This window comes from Perna viridis, chromosome 5 (genome assembly GCF_037379345.1).
Source record: "Perna viridis isolate PV_CMFRI_1.1 ecotype Kerala chromosome 5, ASM3737934v1, whole genome shotgun sequence".
In the NCBI taxonomy this organism is placed as follows: Eukaryota; Metazoa; Mollusca; class Bivalvia; order Mytilida; family Mytilidae; genus Perna; species Perna viridis.
In genome coordinates, this window is record NC_142449.1 from 26,174,653 (window position 1) to 26,193,497 (window position 18,845).

The following is an 18,845-nucleotide window of genomic DNA, read 5'->3' on the forward strand; positions in this document are numbered from 1 at the left end:
TAACAGTATTATGTTGTTTAAGGTAATATAAAGCAGGCGTAACCTGTAAGAGAACGAAGTTGAATATATTGATATTTTCAGAAATAATCATACCTTTTACATCATGAATTTTGATTTGTTTTACTTCATTATTTAACAAAACCTTAAGGTGAGAGCTACAAACATATTTTGTTTTCGTTAATAATTTGTTAAAATTTTGTTGATAACCTTAATGAGAACTTTGTCCTCTATCAATTTGGATGTTTACTTCCCGAGTAATAATTGTTAAAATTTCTTTATATACAATGAAACTTGTCTAAACCAAACCCTGGATAACTGAAAACGTGTCTTAACCAGACACTTTTTAAAAATCCCTTCATATCAGTTTTTAGATATTTTTAATCTAGGTAAACTGAGCACCTCTCTAAACCAAACACCTGCCTTACATAACACCTGTCTAAGCCAAACAAATTCTGCAGTCCAAAAGGTGTTTGGTTTAGATAGGTCTCACTATTATAAGCATGTGCCAGTATCACAAGATTTGCTGAGGACTATAAAGTAAATTCAAGATTGCTAAGTATGATAGAATGTTAACAAAACTTTACAAAAGTGAACCACCTAGCATATGAAACAGATCACAGGTTACAGACCACCAATTCAACCAATGAGCATTTGGAACGTACGCAAAAATAGTCCTACGCAGAAATTACCCCTGTTCCTCATAGTGCTGTGAAAAAAGTTCTCATCTTATTTTAAAAATTTAAAGAGTTTCTGAAAGGAAAAACATTTCTGTACATTTTATAGGTGCATTTTGCTTCTTGTGATGTGAAGCCTAATCTCCATAATGATTTTTAAATATACCCCTATCTTGTGAAAACACTGGGATTTCCCATGCTATTTATAGACCCTTCACTTCCGGTGACCAGTACTGCACTGCAAGTCTGCTAACCCCACATGCCATTCTGAGGATTGTGAGCTGACATATGTAGAATCATGCTGATATATAGTCATCTGCAGGTTAAAGTTAAGGTAAAGTCCAGAGAAGCCATTGAATATTGTGAAATTAGCATAGAAGCCTATGGGAAGTGGAATTAGTGGTTTTTAGCCTTAAGATGAAGCCATGGCAAAATGAAAAGTTTCTTGAAATAGCTTTAAACTACTTGAAGATCTTGTTAACTTTGCCATGAGAGGAATACACTACAAAAATCCTTCAAAATATGCATTTTTTAAGTTATAGGTCCAAATTATGGAAAATTGGTCTTTTTGGCTGATTTTTATGTCCTATCTTGTAAAAAGTGTAGAAAATTTAGTAAAAATATCAAATATTAAACTTTGAGGGCTATATTTACCTAAATATGGTAGTAATAAGCACTTGAAATCAAGTTTTGTGTAGATTTGAGCAAAAATTAGGTTAGAAATGAGGAAAAACTCACTTTCATTACTGCGGTTAAGGCCATATAAGCATTCCCCTATGGCAACATGGAAAATCCATTATTGAGCACTTTTTTTGCTTTAGGTGCCCTTTACTGGTCATGTTTTAATGTGAAAACACTGTATTTACAAATTTAATGCCAAATATATCACCTTTTGTGAAAATTTAAAGATTTAGGATTTTTGACATGTGATCAAGAAAAAGGGGGAGGCATGTCAGAAATAAATTTTTAAAAATAGACCAATTTCTCAGAAAATGATTACTTTTAAAACTATTTCTTCATTAATATTGTTAAAAAAACAAGTTGTGATTGATATTTTTTATTTGAAAAGTCAGAAAAAGTTCTTTGCAAATATTTAATGCATTTCAGTATGGTAGAATATTTTCACTTTTTTGCTCGCACAACTTGGTTACCCTATATTTAAAAATCAAATATTTAAAAAAGTGCTTGTCACATTTCACTGAAACTTTGCAAATGCATTCAGTATGTGTGTAGGAAGATACCTGTATAGTTATTTATATTTTCTAAGACAAAAAGTGACTCTTTAGGTTACAGACCACCAATTCAACCAATGAGCATTTGGAACGTACGCAAAAATAGTCCTACGCAGAAATTACCCCTGTTCCTCATAGTGCTGTGAAAAAAGTTCTCATCTTATTTTAAAAATTTAAAGAGTTTCTGAAAGGAAAAACATTTCTGTACATTTTATAGGTGCATTTTGCTTCTTGTGATGTGAAGCCTAATCTCCATAATGATTTTTAAATATACCCCTATCTTGTGAAAACACTGGGATTTCCCATGCTATTTATAGACCCTTCACTTCCGGTGACCAGTACTGCACTGCAAGTCTGCTAACCCCACATGCCATTCTGAGGATTGTGAGCTGACATATGTAGAATCATGCTGATATATAGTCATCTGCAGGTTAAAGTTAAGGTAAAGTCCAGAGAAGCCATTGAATATTGTGAAATTAGCATAGAAGCCTATGGGAAGTGGAATTAGTGGTTTTTAGCCTTGAAACATCCTATTTTAACCATAAACAAATACACAAAAATGTTTAAGATCACCTGTTTTAGGATGCTTTCATTAGTGTTCAGAGTAGTGTTTGATAATTTGTTGTTACCCTTATTCAAAACTGCAGAAACTTACAAAAATGTTCAACAAACATTTTTCTTTTTATTTACAGGTTTACATAAAATTGACTTTATCCAAAGAAAGCATTCCTGGAGGTACCATTGTAGTGCTGAACACTAGTCTATCAAGTGAAATGCTCATTTTGAAAGTGCTTAACTTAGTATATTAAGCTATCACTATGAATCCTTGTTTGAAAAGTATATGTATTGGGTCCATAATGACACTTTGCTCCTCTGAATCAATGAACTCTAGACTCTTAATGAGTAAAATTCCTGCATTTCATCAATAGGACACATTCCTTTTGTGTTGAAAACCAGGGTGATGTCCTTTTTGCAGTAGTTGTTTTACTTCAGAGCAGGAATATTACATTGAACTAAACTGTCAAAATCCCATTTCATTTTTGATTCTCCTGTCACAAAGTAGATGGAGCATATACTTCTACATGTGCATTCCATGCCATAATTTGTTAAAAAAAATACTTTGATATAGCCAGTGTCTGTGTATTGTTTTTCTAAGTATTTATTGTCTTATCATTTTTGCACTATGTTGGCTTTTTCAAACTCTAAATCGTGGTCAAAAATGAAAGATTTTTTCAAGCAGTGACATTCTTAGTACATTTGCTACATTTGTATTGCTCAGGCTCCATCTAATCTCTTATACTTTCATTGTCAAATGAACCCTACATAATTTTTGAACCTGTAAATAAAAAACAGATCCAGACTATAAGGAGGTAGACCTAGGGTAAGGGACAATAACTCATGAAATCAGTGATATGTTTGTATCATATTTAATTTCAAGCTTTTCTCTGAAACAGAATGAAATCAGTCCAAATCACTTTGATGCTGACATGAGATTGATGTAAAATAATGAATACAAACGTGCCAATGATTTCTAAGAGTTGTGTCCCTTACCCTAGGTCTACCTCCTTAAAAGTTTTTTTTTTTTTTTTTTTTTTTTTTAATAAGAAATATTTAGGTAGGATGTTAGGTTTACAAATTTGCATTTTGCTTTACAAGATTTGGATTCTTGTACTTCAAAATTTGTTAATGAGGTATAAAGTTTTGTTGTTTGTCATTGACTTGTAAAGTCATTTTAGAAATATGTAAATACAGGTGAATTTCATTACAAAACACAAGCAATGTGAAAATTTGTACCATATTAATAGAAATATCTTCACTGTAAGTAACTGAAGTCACTTCTAAGTTGTCTTGGTCCTTTGTGTATGGCAGTAATCAAACCAGTATGTTTGATAATATCAAAAACTGATCAGGTCATTTGAAGAATATTATAAATGTATCCGTTTTTTTTTTCAGTGAATTAATTTTCACAATTTTATAAGAAGATGAATAAGTGCAGAAAACAGTACTCTCAAAGATGATCTTTTCATACAATGAATTTGCACAACTGAAAGTTTGCATTAAGCATGTTCCATGGAACCAAACAAAATGATTTTTTTACAGTAGAAGATGGTATTGTTTTAATTGTTGTCACTCACAAGGTTGCCTTTTGAATTGTTACATGCATTGTTTTATTTGTTTTGGAATGACTGCTTTTAATATTTTTTAAGTATGGAAGAATTTTTTACTTGACATTGTTTTTGTTGCACAGATGCTCTTGAATTGTCAGATTGATGAAATATCTCTATAGTCTTCCTAGAAGGTTTTTTTTGTTTGTATTTTTTTTCTTTTGGGGGTGGGAAGCTGTTTTTTTTTTTAAATTAAGTTTTTTCATTAGTAAGCTAGCAATGATTTGAGTGGTGTTTGTCTACAAAATTTGAAGAAAATATATTAAAAGTCTTGCTTTAAGCAGTATATTGTTGGTTTCGCATGTGGAGACGGAAAAGATAAATTGAATAGTTTTCCCATCCACCTAATCCTTCTAATTCTTAAAAGAATAAAATAGATTTTGAGCAGCGTAATTTTAAATTTTTATTTAGGTGTCAGATTTTGTTTTGTGAAAAGTAACATTCTTATGTCATTGATCACTTTCTTTCATTATTTCACTTTGCAGTTTTTTATCGTGTTTACTTTTGTTTTTAAATTGAAAGTAAGCTTCAATAGTATGTTTTTTTACAGCATTTTGGAAAATTTTGGTTGTTAAAATGTGAGAGAGAAAGATGTGTTAAATGAGATAGTTGTATGATAATGTCATGATTATTTCTTATCTTTAATAAAAATGAGGATTAGTAATCAGTTTCTGTGTCATCACCTTAAGGCGTAGACCTAGGGTATGGGACACAACTCTTACAAATCATTGGAACATTTGTATTCAGCATTTTACGTCAATCTCATGTAAGCATCAAAGTAACTTGGACTGTTTTCATTCTGTTTAAAATGAAAGCTTGATAGGCTTTGGTGAAATTGAATATGATACACGCATATCACTGATTTCAAGAGTTGTGTCCCTTACCCTAGGTCTACCTCCTTAAGTTAAAAACAAAATTCATAAAAATATCCAACTACATAAAAAACCACATATAAATTAGTCAAAATTGAAATACTGAAAATTCAGACATTATTGTGCTTTTTGTTTTATTTAAGTCAATCATGTGGTTTGAATTTTTGTGATTTTGAGGAAAATCCAGTATCATTACTTTGTTCAGAGTTCCATAATATGGGTCAATATAATTGTGATTATAAGCCAGTTACATTTCTTTACAATAATAAAACAGGGCAGTAATTTCTGAATTTACAGTATTTTTTTTCACTATACCTTCAAAAAGTGTAGAAATATTGACCTATTTTATATATATTGCATTGCCATAAAATTTACAAGTTATTATATCACCTACTACTTGTAGTTCATAAAATCCTAGTTCTAGAATTGTTATTGATGCTTTCCAGATCTAAGTGATTCAAATTTTAATAAAATTTCTTTTCCTAGGTCATGGATAGTAATCAATATTTTTGGGAACACACATGAACTCTCATTGCCACAAATGTGAAATACAAGTACCCAATAAAGGTTACAGACCACCAATTCAACCAATGAGCATTTGGAACGTACGCAAAAATAGTCCTACGCAGAAATTACCCCTGTTCCTCATAGTGCTGTGAAAAAAGTTTTCATCTTATTTAAAAAATTTAGACAGTTTCTGAAAGGAAAAACATTTCTGTACATTTTATAGGTGTATTTTGCTTCTTGTGATGTGAAGCCTAATCTCCATAATGATTTTTAAATATACCCCTATCTTGTGAAAACACTGGGATTTCCCATGCTATTTATAGACCCTTCACTTCCGGTGACCAGTACTGCACTGCAAGTCTGCTAACCCCACATGCCATTCTGAGGATTGTGAGCTGACATATGTAGAATCATGCTGATATATAGTCATCTGCAGGTTAAAGTTAAGGTAAAGTCCAGAGAAGCCATTGAATATTGTGAAATTAGCATAGAAGCCTATGGGAAGTGGAATTAGTGGTTTTTAGCCTTAAGCTGAAGCCATGGCAAAATGAAAAGTTTCTTGAAATAGCTTTAAACTACTTGAAGATCTTGTTAACTTTGCCATGAGAGGAATACACTACAAAAATCCTTCAAAATATGCATTTTTTTAAGTTATAGGTCCAAATTATGGATAATTGGTCTTTTTGGCTGATTTTTATGTCCTATCTTGTAAAAAGTGTAGAAAATTTAGTAAAAATATCAAATATTAAACTTTGAGGGCTATATTTACCTAAATATGGTAGTAATAAGCACTTGAAATCAAGTTTTGTGTAGATTTGAGCAAAAATTAGGTTAGAAATGAGGAAAAACTCACTTTCATTACTGCGGTAAAGGCCATATAAGCATTCCCCTATGGCAACATGGAAAATCCATTATTGAGGACTTTTTTTGCTTTAGGTGCCCTTTACTGGTCACGTTTTAATGTGAAAACACTGAATTTACAAATTTAAAGCCAAATATATCACCTTTTGTGAAAATTTAAAGATTTAGGATTTTTGACATGTGATCAAGAAGAAGGGGGAGGCATGTCAGAAATAAATTTTTAAAAATAGACCAATTTCTCAGAAAATGATTACTTTTAGAACTATCTCTTCATTAATATTATTAAAAAACAAGTTGTGATTAATATTTTTTATTTGAAAAGTCAGAAAAAGTTCTTTGCAAATATTTAATGCATTTAAGTATGGTAGAATGTTGTCACTTTTTTGCTCGCACAACTTGGTTACCCTATATTTAAAAATCAAATATTTAAAAAGGTGCTTGTCACATTTCACTAAAACTTTGCAAATGCATTCAGTATGTGTGTAGGAAGATACCTGTATAGTTATTTATTTTTTCTAAGACAAAAAGTGACTCTTTAGGTTACAGACCACCAATTCAACCAATGAGCATTTGGAACGTACGCAAAAATAGTCCTACGCAGAAATTACCCCTGTTCCTCATAGTGCTGTGAAAAAAGTTCTCATCTTATTTAAAAAATTTAGACAGTTTCTGAAAGGAAAAACATTTCTGTACATTTTATAGGTGCATTTTGCTTCTTGTGATGTGAAGCCTAATCTCCATAATGATTTTTAAATATACCCCTATCTTGTGAAAACACTGGGATTTCCCATGCTATTTATAGACCCTTCACTTCCGGTGACCAGTACTGCACTGCAAGTCTGCTAACCCCACATACCATTCTGAGGATTGTGAGCTGACATATGTAGAATCATGCTGATATATAGTCATCTGCAGGTTAAAGTTAAGGTAAAGTCCAGAGAAGCCATTGAATATTGTGAAATTAGCATAGAAGCTTATGGGAAGTGGAATTAGTGGTTTTTAGCCTAAATGTGTAAATTAACTGAAATGCATGGCAAAATATTATTTTTCTCAAAAGTGTTGCAAACAGTCTTTAATTCTTTAAAACCATACAAAGAGTGATGCACAATCAATATTCCCTCCAAAAAGATCACAATTTTTACAATTTTCTTCAAAAATCAGTTAAATATTTGGTTTTGACCAATTCTAAGGCCTGATGGGTTAAGAAATGTACTTTTTCTGTTAGTGAGTAGTTTTTTTTGCATATCTAATGGTTCTTTTTACTTGCTGGTAGCATCATCTGTTAGTTTAAGCAAGTTAAGAAAGACTTCAGCAAGTAAAAGGTGGGAAAATTTGAAAAAATATTGTGATTTCATGTATGCGGGTTAGAATGTCTGTCCAGCTCCCATGTAAAGTATAAGAATTCAAATTTCTGAAAATTCTTACAGTTGAAGCACTTTCTTTTAATACTTTAGTGGGAAAACATGAATGTTACCAGAATTTCACCAAAAACATGTCTTTCACTAATAAAATAGAAAAATTCATAGGTATTGGTATAGGTGGTTAAAAAGGGGGAGGCAGCTCCGCTTTTACGGTATTTACATAAAAACTGATAAAATTTGAGATAGTGTTGACCTCATAGCATTGTTTGTGTGTAAGTAATGTTGTTTTGTAAGAAATTTAATTTTAAATTGATGAGTTCATTAGAAAAGATGTAAGAAAATACTTGGGCCCTATTTCTTGATAGGCCAGTTTACAGTTTTTTATCCTATAAAAACCACATTTTTTCTGAAAAAAACTCATTGAAACTGCCTGAAAGTTGGTAAATATGTTCAAAATATTCTAATGGTTGAACAAAATGAAAGCTTTCATTTTTGAAAGTAAAAAAAAAACATTACCACTAATTCAACTAATGAGCTTTTTGAACGTAATTTTAGTGCACTTGTGTTATGTTGCTGTGGAAAAAGTGCACATCAAATCTACATAAGTGAGCTTGTGTTTTGCAGGAAATTGTATCTTCTTCATTTTTACATAAAATGGTCACTGTAACTTGCTGAATTAAATATTTTTTTTGAGTTCTGCATGAAGACCCCTCTTTGTGAAATGTAGGGGAATTCCCATTCTATTTTTAGCTCATTGTCTGCCACACAGCAAGGTAATTAACCCCACATAATATTTAAAGTGCTATTAGTATAAACATGCAGCTTTTAGGTGATGTATAGTCTTACTCAGATGAAACTTCAGGTAGAAACTCCATAATACATTGAACATAGTGAAGTTAGCATTGGAGCCTATGGGAAGTGACATTAGTGGTTTGTAGCCTAAAGTTGAGAAAAACATAAGCCTTTTTTTTTTTTTTTTTTTTTAAAGATTTCCAAGCAAGCATAGTCCAAATTTTCTCACATTTTGCAGGTGAAGATAAATGGAAGGTTTCACCATAAAAATGCTCATAGTTCCATTTTAGCCAAATTTGCCACAAAATTTTAAAAGGTGGGAGGGTTAAACATCAATAAAGATCCACACATTATTGAAATGGTAATAGAAATTTTCAGCTTCCCAACAGACGCTAAAGCATATATGGCCCAGCTATAAGTTAAATGACAAATGTTTCACTTCGTTGTCCATTCCAGTATAGTAACACTAGTTTTAGCATATATCAACAAGCGTTTTTGTGACCCAGATGTAAGGTCAAGGTGCTTGAAAGGGGCGGACAATGCAAAGACATAATAGCCGGTAAGTTTTTCATTCATGTTTTAATTGAATATGAAAAGGAACGGGGGGAAATAATGATATTTTTGAAGCACCATCGCTGAGAAAGTTTTTTTTTCATCATAGAGCATTATCTAGTGAAATGTTACTAATTGCTGGTTTTTAATGACAAAATTTGAAGTGACTTCAGTCTTCACTGTTCTATATTCATTATTTGCCTTGGTCCATTGCCTAGGTCTGACAGGGATAACAATTAGCAATCGCTCAGTAACCCATGGCTGCTTAATTTTGAGCTGGGCTATCAAACTTTTGGTTAAGGTTTAGTTGAACATATAGAAAATATTTAACAAAAATGGTCTGGGCTACCAGCTATCCCTGTCTGAATGTTTGAGAAATTAATTAATCAGACAGCATTTATTTGTATTTGTCAAACCCTTTCCATAGACCATAAGAAAGTATAGATAACCACTTGGAAGCACTAAGTGTCAATCTCCAATAAAATTTAAAAAAAACTAAACAAATACTAAACGGTGATAATTACATTTTACTATGTAAATATCTAATCTATCTGTGTTGCATGTCCATCCATCAATTGTCCTCTATTTAAAAATAGATTTGTCCCCATTCATGAACTTAATGTACAATAGAAAATAAAGGGTATTTTAAGAATCAAAGACTATTAAGATTGATTGATTAATCATTACACACTAAATATTATAAGACAAGTAAATCCACATGTTACAAATTTGCAGTTAAGTAGAAAAAAAAACACAAATTGACATGTTGTTAATTGCACCATTTGGCTGCTGCTGACTCATGAATTTTACCATATTTGAGAATCAGGGTCAAAATACTTGGCTTTACATTCATCGATGGGGAATACTGTTTAATGGTTGGAATCTTAATTTTGTAGTAGCAAAGAAATCCGTGAGAATAGGAACATAACAAATAATGAATTAATGGAACTACCATTTATAGTGGCAAACACTGAAAGGTATTTTGAAATGAAGATACAGTATTAAGATTTTAGTAGATCAGGAGTGGTACATGTAGTCATTGAAATTATATAAAGATTTGTGAAAAATTAAATTCAGAAACCAATATTAAGTGTATATATACATATTCATGAAATACCCCTTGCTATTGGAGGCGTTATACAACTATATGCATACATGTAAAGTAATTAATTGATGAGAATGAACAACTAAAATATGATAGCAAGTTCTACTGACATCATCAGTACTAATGCTTTTTGCTTACCAGTATTCACCATTATTGATTATCTCTTTAATTGCTTGGACTTACACATAGTAATTTGTACATGTAAATACACTGTACATGTAGATATATTCCTTATGAAACCATGTCTTATTCATTAATGTTAAGGTTCTACAAGATTTGAAAGTGAAAACAAACTTCATTTCAATACCATACATGTAGGTGAAATCAAGGGGAAAAAGTCCAACAGTACATGTATCTCATTTTGTACATGTGAAAAAGCATGTAATAATTCTACTTCTATACTTGTAGCCATACAAAAAGTAAACTTCAATGTTTTTGGCATTTCCTTGACAGAATTATAATACACTAGTGACAACATATATAAAAATATATAAAAATCCTTTTTCAGGGAAATTATTCCGAAAATATGATGTTATGCACAAGACATCTTTGAAACATCAATGGAAGATGTGATTAGATAAGTGTTTTCCCCAGGAATTTGTGAAGGCATGGTTATTTAAGTATTTTGAGGGCACTCAACTATCACAGAGGGTTTTGTTGGGGGGCACCCCACCTTGACACTAGGACAATTTATTTACTGAAACCTGCAATAAACATCCTTCACCCTAGTATGGTATTGTAAAACTATCATAAATGGGTGTTAACAAAACAGGAGTACATGTTAACATTCAAATTAGTTGAAAATAATTAAATTTATTTTATAACTTGAAAGTTGAGTTTGGCCACCTGGGGGAACATTGTAAAATTCATGATGAGGGCAGCATGGTGCTAGAAGATGAAGGCATGGTGCAGCCAATCGAATGTCCAGTCGCACTCTGGAATCCAGTATTTGTATTTTCCCTATTTTTTTCCGATTCTGGTTGTTAAAGGTAATGAATTAGGACAAAATATTATGTTATGGAGTTTCACCTGCTTCTAAATATTTTAAAAAATATATGGTCCAGTGAAAATTAGGTCAGATAGATTTCTCTCGTCCGCTGGATGAAATGTCTTGTAAAAATATTCAAAATTCGCATTTGCTGTCATCCATGTCATGTATAACACATTTCGTCTAGTTTTTAAATTGCAGATAAAACTACCAGGTACATGCAAATTTCAAGATTTCTTATCAAAGATTTTATTTTTTTTTTAATAATTGCTTTGGAAATGACCAAATGCATGTAAATCATCATGCATATTTCCTGGTTCCTTTTCAAAGATTTCAATGATATTACCTTTATTCCAAAAGTTAAATGCCAATCTGTATTCACCAAAATTGTACAGAATGTTGTGTTTACAGTTTATTTGCTTGTGATGTAAATTTTATCTGAAATTAATTGGTTTGTATTTTGGCATCTCTGAAAAGGTTGTTGACTCCACCTGAATCAATCAGATGTTGTCATATAGATATATCTATATATATATATAACATACCAGTAGCTACCTACCTTTACGTGATGAGTTAAACATATGGAAAAGGTGTCGATATTTTGCAAGGTAAAGCTTAGAATCTTTTGATATATACACTCTGTATTTGTAATTACTAACACCTGTCTTCAACTGATATTTACCAATCAGTTTTTCACATAAATGCATGAAATTAGAAAAATTGAGGGAAGTGGTGTGTCTTTTTAAAATATTTTGTTTCCTACTTCCTATTTGCTGATTACACTCATGATGAAATGTGTCTGACCAAAGGCAGTGTCAGACAAAATTTCATTCAGTCCCACTGAAGTATTCAAATTTTCTTGTTGAATAAATGCGGAAAATTGTCGTTCACATTGACATATAGGTTATTGTTATTTTTCTCTTTTTGCATTTGCCAGAAGACCGCTAGGGCATATATTTTTACATTTATCCATCTAAAAAACAAATTTCAGGACTTGCAGACATCAAGATGAATATTTGGATATATTTGTTTCCAGATGAGTTGCAGATCAAGTTTTCTTCCCCTTATGTTTTACATTTGCAACAAGGACATACATGTATGTATATCATACCACTTGACGTAACTACTTCTGACTCAAGTTAAATTGTCACATGGCTACGGTACCTAACCTACATGTACCTAATCCTCTTGGTGGTGGAACACACATTAAGCCGTCACGAGAATCTTCCAATGTTGTACCTGAACTGATCTATAATTTGTGATCCATCATGGATCAGTTTTAAGATCAGTCATTGATCCGTTAAATTGATCCATAAAAAACGGTGATTTTATTTATTTTGCAGCATGTGACTCTGATCGGTACATATACCTTTTTCATTTTTACACATATTCACTTAAAGATATAGATTAAGTCATTGATTCAATTACCTTTCTTTGACAATTGCTTTCTTTGATGAAATGTTAAGCATGAATTTAATATTTTTAGTTGAGAGTAAATACAATGTATGCAATAGCATTGTATAAAATTCATGAACGAAAGAAATGAAAAATTCAGAAATTACCATGAATTGATCTTCTGTTATTTTACAACAATCAGATTGATTGCTAGTCATTGATTATCAACCCTCAGCGATCAGTTATTAATTAATCATCAATTGGCCAAATAGTTGCACAGATTGGTTCATTGACTGTATCAAAATTGATCAAGGATTTTAAGTTCAGACATGCATCAGATGGACAGGACTGAAAACAACTATGTATCCAAAATCTTTTAATTCATAGTATCATATGTGGGCCAAGATTTCTCCCTTTGGGCTACATATATTTAGGTTAGAGGTTAACTGCTAGGATATAAACAGTGTAGTACCAGTATTGATGACAATCAAGGTGCCAGAATTAACGGGTCTTAAGAGTTGATTCATATTACATTCTTCAACAATATATTAATTTGGTGACTTGCTGTCATAATTATGGAACATGTAGTCAATTAAAAAATATGGACTTGACACATTTAGCAAAGGTCTTTTTGTCAGGCCAAAAAAAAATTGTCTGTTTCCTGCTGCCCTACCTACCCTAGTTTTTCCTGTCTACCCTAAATATTTTATGGCCATTTTGGCTCAAGCACTGTTAAAGTCTAGATTGTTTCCCATTGATTCAATGTAAAATATTTTTTGAAAAAGTGAAATAATTTCCCTTACGTACCTACCCTATTTTTCTTCTTGCTGGTAGAATGACACAAGGCTAAAACTTTTTTTGGCCTTATTACAATGTTTTTTTCATTTTCATAATTGCCAGCATGCTTATAGTTACCAGGAGAATTAACTTGAATTTCAATGCACTTATAATTTTAATCTTTATTAAGGGGTTATTGATTTGACTATACTTGTGCACAGAATAAACTTTTTAATGCACTGATCTCCTTTATCACAATCAATGAACCTACATAGAATAAAAATAAGGAAACCTTTTGTTTAGTAAATGATTATTTTCTGCCTTTTAGAAATGCATATTATGATCACAAAATGAAGTGTATTGAACTAAACACATTATACATTTATATAATGGTTCAATTAATTTAAAAGGTACATTTGAAAGGAAAAAAGTGGACGAATTGAGTGCTAAATAAAATTATAGAGATTTAGGTACTGGTAAAAAATGTCAAATTGATTAAATATGAATTTTTTTTTGCATAATCATTGCAGCCCAACCAAAAGTTGTGTACTCCAACAGAATGATTTAGGTGCACTTAGTGGTCTGGTTGTTCCTTACATCTGTGTAACAAAAGCAGAATTTTTCATTAAGGATTAAATTTGTTTATTTTGTGGATAAGAATTTTCAATGAAATTGAAACCTTACAAAAATTAAACCATCATTTTAATAGTATTTTCTCAGTGTACCGACCATGAAAATAAAATTCGGCTAAATTTTTTCCCCACGAAAAGTAATGGCCCTACCAAAGCAACTTGAATTTTTTTAAATGGGTTTTTGTTATTGTTCACCATTCATTTCTTACCTATTTCTACTACTGGATTTAATGGATAGAAAATTGTGGGTTAATTTGCTCATTTTTTACCCAAATCTTGCACAAAGTTAGCACATTTTTCCGATAAAAAGGTGGGTTCCGCCCACCGGATACCCCTGGATCCACCACATGGATTTGCACTGGAATTGTCAGGTTACTGTTCATTCCAATGCTTTCTTAAAAGGTTTTTGAAGTAAACTGTCTTTATGAGGTACATTACATTGTACATTATAAGAAATAATGGTTTCCAGGGTTTAGAGTTTCTTTCAATTGTGCATGTACAAAGAAATATGATTGAAGACTTAAATATTTGATTCATTGAAAGCTCAAATGTAAAGTATGTTGTAATGGTACATAGAATCCACTTTTATAATGTATATTATTAACAATTCTTTACTTGAATTGTTTAATTGTTTATCTTGAACTTGTTAGTTAGTTCTTAAAATATATGTGAAAATAAAAAGACTAATAAACACTATGAAATTGCCTAATACAACAGGCGCGGATCCAAGGACTGGCATACTGGGTGTACGCACCCCCCTAAATCTGTAAGAAAACATTTTTGCCACAAGTTTCACTCCATAATATTTTTTGCCTTGCTTTGCACGGCATTTAATTCAATTTACCCTCCCCCCTTTAAACTAAAATCCTGGATCCGCCCCTGTACAAAATGTAATTTTGTATTGTTTCACTTAAATACTATGATTATGTAGTAAAAATCTTCCAACCAAATAAAGTATGTTTTCTGCCTTGTTTGTGCCCAATGATTTAATATGTCACATGACCTTTACAATAGTAGCTATAACAAACACACCAAAAAAAAATTATGTTTAATGGTGAACAAACCTTTTTTTAGAAAGCTCATACTTATTTTAAAGCTAAGTTTAACTTTTCTTGTGATTTCAGGGTTTCTTATTTCTATTTATAATTTGATAGGTGAAAATTCCTGAGTGATTGTTATAGATATATTTGAAGCTTCATACTTGTTCCTAGTAAATTGGAACTGGGAAATTGATGATTGTAATAGATTATCAATCATCCTATTGATGTTAACATTGAAACATACTGTGAAAACATGTAAGTACATGTAACAACGTACATTCATTGTCACTTCTCAAATTCAAATCAGGAGATATTATCTACTTGTGAACAGAATCAGGTTCATTTGTCAATCTACTTGATGAGAGTTTTCATTTTACAAAGGTGGATAACATATAGATAGATGAATCATTGCCCAATGTGGGAGTTATATTGCCTTATGACAATGTACATTTTTATGTTTGGGTTTAATTTAAAAATAGTTGAACACCCACATGAAAGTACACTGGTAGATTACACCTGTCATTTAGTGAATTAGCTGCAGTATGGGTGTTAGGTGTGTTTGTTTTGTTCTGTTTTAATGTTTGATGCTGCTGGTTAGGAGAATTTGTACCTTGGTCTAGTTCGAATTTTCATTTTATCAGTATTTATTGGATGTGAAGGAATGATTTTGTCTGTGCCTCACTGGTAAGTTTGACAGCTTGTTTTTGTAGGTTTAATATTTCTGTCTGAGTTGGCTACTTCTGTTATATGTATTTCCATGGATGAATTATCACTAAATACATTCATGTCTAAGAAAAATGAATGCATTGATTTTGTTTTTCTTACTAATAAGGTAAATTTTGGAAAGCATATTTTAAAAGTTCTATATTTTTTACATTAAAGCCAAAAAATATGATACTGGTAATAATCTTGTTTCATGCTACCATTTTTTTCAAAAACATTTCACATGGACTTAAATGGCGCTTGAGCCAAAATGGCCATAAAATGTTTAGGGTAGGAACAAAAACTTAGGGTGGGTAGGGTAGATAAGTTATTAGCTCCCAGGTGAGGGTCTATGGTTATTTTGACAGTCAGTAGATTATATTGGAGTATGAGGTGTTACATGAATCCCTTTAACAGATCTACTTGCTGTCTAAATAATTATAGATGGTTACAGGAGCTTATATAACATTTTCGTATGATTTTGCTCACCTGTATTATAGGGGAAAATAATCTTTGTATCTAACTATATTTCTTTTGTTTTTTTGTTTTTTTTTTAAGTCATTCCACTGTTACTATTTTTGTCTTGGTCAAAGGTCATTGTCCAGGTCAAATCATTGAAATGTACACATTGGCCAGTGGCTTTATTGAACTATCTATGACACCATTGTTCGAAAGTTCATACTTAGCCTGCATTGTCTTGATTAATTGCTATATTAGTCTCATCTTCAAGGTCAAATTATTCAATTACAGACTGATTTTACAACTATTGTTTTCATTGGTGGGTGGATTTTACTTAAAGGTCTTCACTTGCATATTGTACATTGATAATTTCATCAATGGCAGATGGATTTTTTACAGGGTTACGTTGCTACAAGATTGAAGTCATCACTACAGAAGTTTTATGGTCATCATCATGAACTGGTGGATCGTGATGATGTATCCATCTGTGCCATAAAACTGATTTATTCAGCGTGTCATAGTTTTCCATTCCTCTTTTGTCTACCCCGGGCTTGACTTTTTATGAGCAACTTGGCAGGTGTTTCAAGAAAACCAGATGACGCTTACCCTACCGGTGCACTCATGCCAAGGACATGCGCAGAACTAGTCCGCACACTTGTTAAATCTAGGCGTTCTTCGGCACTCATGATCATATTTTGGTTATTCACAACTTCCAATTAATTATCCTATTTTTCTGTATATACTGCCACAAATTTGTAGTTATTTAAGTGGTTTATGGTTTTTGTATTTCACTAGTTTATTTTCTATTTATGATTGAAAAAAATATAAACATTTAACTAAAGTCTATTTATTGGCTTAAAACTATGTGTACCTATGAGTCAATGATATGTTTTATACCAAGATTTGTTTCTATCTCTTTGTCATTGTTTCTCATTGTTCTGTATTATGAAAGGAAATAGTTAAGTTTGATGTGGTTAACTAAGTGATGGTTCTGAGTAGCTACCAAATGGGTGAGTGATTGGAGAAACTTCTTTAGATCTGTAGTTATACTTTGGCTCTCATTTTGTACTTGAATGATTACTGTAGCACTTTTCAGAGGAGTGCTTTAATGTACTCCATCCTAAGGATTCTTGAAATGAAACACCATCCAAATATTCATGAATGCCATACACAGGTATAGAGTAAAACCTGTCTAAACTGAATTCTTAATCCCAGAACCTATCTAAACTCTATTTTTAATCCCAAAACCTGTCTTAACTGACTCCTTAATCACAAAACCTGTCTACACTGACACTTAATCCCAAAACATGTCTAAACTATTCTTAATCACAAAACCTGTCCAAACTGACTCCTTAATCCCAGAATTTGTCTAATCTGACCTTAATCCCTAAACCTATCTAAACTGACTCCTTAATCCCAAAACCTGTCTAAACTGACCCTTAATGCCAAACCTGTCAAAACTGACCCTTAATCCCTGAACTTGTCTAAATTGAATTCTTGAACCCAAAACCTATTTAAACTTAACCCTTAAACCCACAACTTGTCTGAATTAAACAAATTCTACAGTCCAAAAATTGTTTGGTTTAGTTAGGTTTCACTGTGCAAAACTTTTGGACCATGCTGTCAGTATACAGTGTGCATATCATCATTTAAAATGCCAAAGCAGTGCAGGTTCTTTATTTGTAGATAAAACCTTTTAAAAGACAAATTTTGTTGCTTTAAATTTGATAAATGTAAAAAAAGCAATTTTGGTGTGATTATCATTAAGAGAGGTAATTTGGGAAATGACACATCATTTTGCCATCACAAATGCTTTTTTTCTGTTGTGATATTACCAGTAAGACTAATAGGGTACTATTTATTTAATTGATAAGATGTTTATGCCCCCGCGACAAACTGTTCGGGAACATATTAATTTACCCCTGTCCGTCCGTTCATCCGTCAGTCCGGATCACACATGATCATGGCTTGTCCGGCTATCTCCTTGTACAGTTTTTGATTTACATCTAAAATATTTTACAGGATATTTCTACACATGATGAAGGTGTGCAGGGCCAAAGAGTTTTGATTTTTGTGAAATATTATGGAAATTGGTGATAGTTAAGACTGAGTCATTTTCATCAGAAATAGGGCTATATGGCTTGTCCAGCTATCTCCTCCTGTAGTTTTTTAACTACATGTACATCTAAAATATTTTTTGCAGGATGTTTCTACACATAGTGATGGTGTACAAGGTCATAGTATCTTGATTTTTGTGGAATATTACAGAACTGGGTGATAGTTGGACTTCGTAATTTTTGTTAGAAATATACCCCAAGCAACACAGTTAGGGATTTGTTATTGGGGGTATTAACATTTTTCATGTATCCATCAGTCCTGTTTTTCTCATTACAAGTATTTTTGGAGTGCTTAGCCTAACATATCAAATATTAACTGCATCAACCAACAGTACATAACCTTTCTGAATCTGCAAACCATGTCTTCATACAAAAATAAACATGTTCTTAATTTGGCAAATCTAGCGAGAGGGGGCATAAGTGTCTTACAGACACATTTGATTTACTAAAAAATAATCACTACTTACAAATGACGTGGGGGCTCTTGTGACAAAAAGGGCTTCTAGTTTGTGTAAAATTTGCCACCTACCCTAACAAACAAACAAACAATTTAATTAAGTGTCAGTCCCTGTAAGAATCAGGCAGTCGGTGAAACATGGTAGGAAAAAAACCAG

At 31.9% G+C, this 18,845-nt stretch overlaps 1 protein-coding gene across 6 annotated transcripts in view; it reads left to right on the plus strand.

Moving 5' to 3' along the window:
- Window positions 1–8,959: 8,959 nt before the first annotated feature.
- LOC148616850 (endonuclease/exonuclease/phosphatase family domain-containing protein 1-like) overlaps window positions 8,960–18,845 on the plus strand; it is a 29,636-nt gene continuing 19,750 nt past the window's right edge. For 2 of the 6 annotated variants that reach the window (XR_015922309.1, XM_088583973.1), the window contains exon 1: window positions 8,960–9,023. The gene's annotated coding sequence lies outside the window, so the exon portion shown is untranslated. Of the gene's footprint in view, window positions 9,024–10,629; window positions 10,728–11,662; window positions 11,718–15,072; window positions 15,209–15,481; window positions 15,638–18,845 lie in introns of those variants that run through there. The other 4 variants (XM_088583977.1, XM_088583978.1, XM_088583975.1 and 1 more) reach the window with 4 other exon arrangements.